This window comes from Piliocolobus tephrosceles, chromosome 8 (assembly GCF_002776525.5).
Source record: "Piliocolobus tephrosceles isolate RC106 chromosome 8, ASM277652v3, whole genome shotgun sequence".
Lineage (NCBI taxonomy): Eukaryota > Metazoa > Chordata > Mammalia > Primates > Cercopithecidae > Piliocolobus > Piliocolobus tephrosceles.
The window spans coordinates 30,858,218-30,863,638 of NC_045441.1; positions in this window are offsets into that span (position 1 = coordinate 30,858,218).

The window sequence follows — 5,421 nt, forward strand, 5'->3', positions numbered from 1 at the left end:
TGGTGGCCACTGCCTGTGGTCCCAGTTACTCAGGAGGCTGAGGTGGGAGGATTGCTTGAGCCCAGGAGGTTGAGGCTACAGTGAACTGTGATCATGCCACTGCACTCCAGCCAAAGTGACAGAGCCTGACCCTGACTCAAAAACCAAACCAAAAAAACCAACAAAAAAGCATATTCTAAGTGTGCTTAGATTTTGTGTAACTACAAACTTCTAAAAGTGGTGATTCTTTTATTAATATAATATAGGAAATCAACAGCATGGATTTTGAGGCAGTGTTTGCACAAAATAAGACTTTTTTTGCTTGCATAATCAGTATTAGGTTACTATTATTATTATTGATTTCAACAATGACAATATCTTACATTTTTTTATGATTTTTTCAGTTTGTAAACATTTTGACCCATCATTTCTGAGATGGTACTTGCCAAAATCCTGATAGGTAGGGGGAGCTAAGAGTCATTCATTCAGTCATTCTTTCATTCATACAATTACTGATACTGACAATTCAGGTGCCAAGCACTAAGGAAACCAGGTCTCTAAGAGGTTACATAATATGGAAAAAGCAAATGCTCAGTAAATAAGAAAGTGAGATCCAACTCTAGAGCTCTCTGTTCAGTAATATTCCCCATATAATAGGTATCCAGATGGTTGCATTTTGTGGGAGTTAAAGTCAACCACTATTTAATCACCTGTATTAACTTTCTGGAATTAGATACTTCTGTATAGGCAGGAACTAAGGCACACACAAGTTTTTGGCCATTTATAAAACCAGAGCCAAGATGGTCAGCCCACCAGGCTACTGATGGGATATGAAAATTGGCCAGGATGTGATCATTGTATAGTGTTTGTGGCTTACATACAACATTTTAAAAATCTTTGTTATTTTTAGCTCTGAAAACCCAGCTTTTGGCAGAAAAAGTCACTCTTCTTGAAGTCAGTAGAAGCCTTTTGTCTAGTTGAGTAGGTGGCTGGTTTGTTCTTAATGTGTAAGACCCAAGGCCTCCATGACCTTTTCATTTCACATTCTTTAAAATGGGGACCATCTGAATCAGTTCAGCCTGCTGGGAGTCCCAAGAAAAGATATTTTTAGAATGCCTTAGATTTCCAAGTACTGTCAACTTTTTTCCTGGAAAATATTTTTTCTTTGTAGGAATATATGCCTGGATCCTTGCCCAAATGTGGCTATGTCAAAATTTTGGAACAAATAAGTGTCTGCGATGTGCTCCTTTCTGCAATGACAGAAGTCAAGAACTCTGGTTAAAAAGAAGGATAAAAAAATTGACTTCAGTTCATAGACTAGTAGAGCTGGAAGGAACTTTTAGGAATTGATTATTGAGAAGAACAGTTCTTATCTTTGGTCTCATGGTAGAATCAACTGGGAAACTTAAAAGGTTCCTGGCATCACCATCTCAAAGATAGATTTAATTGCTTCCTATCTACTCCAGGAAGGTGACCAGGATTGGATTAAGCAGAGATACACCCTGATTGAGAACATGTTTTTCTTATTCAGGTACACTGATCATGATGGGATCATAGCTTAAAGTACAGTGTGCTTACTTTGAGGATGGCAGAGTTGATATTGGGCAAGACTACTTCTAGGAGTAGAGAAAGAAGATCAGGAATAAACCTTGTGTGTAGAAGAAAGAAATGAGAGATATTGAGTTGCTCTCCTTTTCTTTCATATGTTGAACACTGAAATGAAAGAAATCTAGAGAATCATGGGCTCTCTGAATTGTCAGAAAATATGGGACATGAGCAATTATTTGTCATATGGTTTGATTGAAAATGTATGCTTTGATTGAAAATGTATGTTTTAATTGAACAATTATCAACTTATTTTTTTCTAATACAAATTATCATTCTATTTTTTTTTTTCTGTATACTGGGTAGTACTAAAAGCCACATTAACAAGAGAGAGTATTAACAAATGAGTATTTGCTCATTTAATGCCCATTACAAATGAGGATGAAGTAATACTCATTGCAAATGAGTATTCACTCATTTAATTCCCCAAACGACAGTGTCAGGAATTATTATTTTCCTCTACTAAAGTACAGAGCAGTTATGAAATGTGCCTGTGGCCTTTCTGTACAAGGCAGAGTAGAATGCAACTGAGGCCCTCAGGCACCTGAACCTCAGTTCTCAAGCACTGTGCTGTTTTGCCTTCTAGTTACACAAACTATCTCAAACACAGAATTCTTCTTATTTCAAAAACATCTCTTTTGCTCCTTAGCTTTTCAGAGGAAGCCTATTTTCAAAGCTATTATTACGAAACACATATTTAAACTGGTCAACTGCTTTTTCTGAAAACAATGCAGGCTTCTGAGTTAGCCAGTGGAGGTGAGAGATGAGAGGGAGAAGTGAAAGTCTGATCCAGACAATTGCACTGAGATGAAAGCCACAGGCACTGGGGGCTGGAATAAGGTCTTGCCACTTCTATGTGCTCCACAGCTGTAGAGTGGAGAAGGGGCTTTTCTGACTGCCAAGAAAATACCTGCGAGGCAACTCAGCTCTGCTCTCTCTTGACAAACGTAGTGGCCAGGTTAAACTATGTGAGTGAGAATAATGATCACATAAGAAACTAACGTTAAAAAAATACTTCAATAAGATGGATTTTTAGGACAGTGAAACTACTCCATATAATACTGATAGTGGAGACACGTCAGTATGAATTTGTTCAAACCCACAGAAAACATAACACCAAGCGTGAACCCTAATGAAAGCTATGGACCTTGAGTGATCATGATGTGTCAATGTAGGTTCATCAGCTGTAACAAATGCACCACTCTGGTGGGGGATGTGGACAGTGGGGTAAGCTGCATATATGTGGGAGTAGGAAGCATATGAGAAATCTCTGGACCTTCTGCTCAGTTTTGCTGTAAACCTAAAACTGCTCTAAGAAATAAAAAGTCTATAAGTAAAAAAATACTGCAAGACGTTATGCTAAGTGAAAGAAGCCAGGCACAAAAAGTCACATATTATGCGATGGCATTTATATGAAATACTCAGAATAGGCAAATCCATGGAGACAGAACACAGATTCGTGGTTGCCAGGGGAGTAGGCAAGAAAGGGAAGTGACACCTTACTGGGTGCAGAGTTTCCTTTTTGGCTGATGAAATGTTCTGGAACTAGACAGTGGTCCTAGTGATTGCACCACAGTGTAAATATACTAAAAGCCAGTGATTTGTACACCTACGACAGGTTAAAATTGTGAATTTTATGTTATGTAAATTTTTCCTCATTTAAAACATTTAAAATACTGCAGCACAAGAGAAGAAAACATCAGTTTAAAAGCTTAGGAAAAACCAGGTTTTTGAAAATGATTCATTATAAGAACTAGTTTAAAAAGAAGCATCCTCTGTGATTTCAAGTGAATGTGAGAAGTTTTGATCTCTTGAAGTAGGTGCAGAGAGAAATAGTGAGGCTACTCTGAGGTTAAGACAACAGAATGATGTGAAATGAAAGTTACGTGAGATATGGGGAGTTTGAAATAGCATTAAAATTGAGTGGCAGAATTTAAATCCAGATGAAGGTGCTCCAAAGCTGAATTGACACTGTGGAAAAGTAAATCACTGATGCAAGGGAAAAACTTGAGATATTCTCACAGAATGCAAAAAGAAAGAACAAATAAAAGAAAATGATGAGCGGGTAGGTAATAAATATGGTAGACAAAGAATGGTAGAGCCAGGAACAACAGACTCAATGATCAAAAACACAGTTTAGGTTTTTTGTTTTTTTCTGAGCTAAAACAAAGACCAACTGGTTTTTTAAATATACCCCGTGATTTTAAAAGCAAAGGAAAGAAAACATCTTATGAATATCAAAACAAAACAAACTGGTTGCCTGCAAAGGAACAAAAATTAAACTAGAAACAGATTTCTCTGAAGCATAGACTATCAGAAAATGTTAGAAGAAATTCTATATAATTTTAAGGAAAAACTAATGTGAAATGATTATATTTTCCCAGCCAATTTATCATACGTATGAAGGCAAAAGACAGACATTCTGAGATAAGTAAGAGCCCAGAAAGTATAAATTCATATCTTTCTTTTTAAAATTGCTTGAGTAAAATGGTACAGCCACTCTGGTAAAGTTTCACAGGTTCTTATAAAATTAAACATGCAATTGCCATATGACCTGGCAACCGGATTTTTGGCATGTATCCCAGAGGAAAAAAACAACTTATGTTCACCCGAAACCTGTACACAGATGTTTATAGCAGTATTATTTGTAAGATCCACAAGTAATTATTTGTAAGATCCTCAAACTGGAAATAGCCAGATGTCATCCAAAATATGGAAGCTTAAATGGTGGCACATTCATAGTATGGAATATTACTCAACCACAAAAAGGAACAAGCTATTGATATATCCAGAGATGTATATATTCAATACATCTCCAGAGAATTATGCTCAATAGAAAAAGCCAGTCCTCCAAAGTAACATACTATAGGATTCCATTTATGTAACATTCTTGAAATGAAAACGAACAAACAAAAAAAGAAATAGAAAACTGATTAGTCCTTGCCAGGGATTAGAAACCGGATGGAGTAGGGGAGTATAAAGGAGGGGGTGGGTATGGCTATAAAAAGGCAAGAGGAGGATCCTTGTGGGGGTGGAAGTGTTCTGTATCTTGACTGTGGTGGTGAATACAGGAACTGTCACATGAGAGAAAATTGTATAAAGCTAAACACATGTAAACACCAGTGAGTGAATACAAGTATAAGAAAATCCGAATAAGAGTTGTAGACTGCATCTATGTCAGTGTTCAGGTTGTGATATTGTACCAGAATTTTACAAGTTGTTGCCATGGGGAGGAACTGAGTAAAGGCTGTGCAGGATCTCTATTATTTCTTACAACTGCATGTGACTCTACACATGCAGTTTATCTCAACTATCATTTCAATTAAAAATTATCTGAAATATGCTTTCCTTATTGAGAATTTCACCAAATTAAGATCTCAAAAACAGCATAATTTAGTAGAAAGAATAAATATCATTACAGAATGAAATTCTAATGTAAAAAATGATTTCTTAAAAGGATTCTACAAAATGAAATATGTAATAATCTGGTTTGAAAAACCTCATTTTATATTTGCCAAAAAGAAGAACAGAAGGAAATAAAACTGGAATAAATTTCAAGGAAACAAAACTGGAATAAATTTCTTCTTCAAGCAAAAGAGTCAAAAGATACCTTTTCATTTCCTTCCTTCCTTCCTTCTTTCCTTCCTTTCTTTTCTCTTTCTTTCTTTCTTTTCTTTTCTTTCTTTCTTTCTTTCTTTCCTTTCCCTTCCTTCCTTGTTTTTTTCTTTTCTTTCTTTCTCTCTCTCTTTTCTTCTTCTTTCTTTTCCTTTTCTCCTTCCTTCCTTCCTTCTCTCTCTTTCTTTCTTTCTTTCTTTCTTTCTTTCTTTCTTTCTTTCT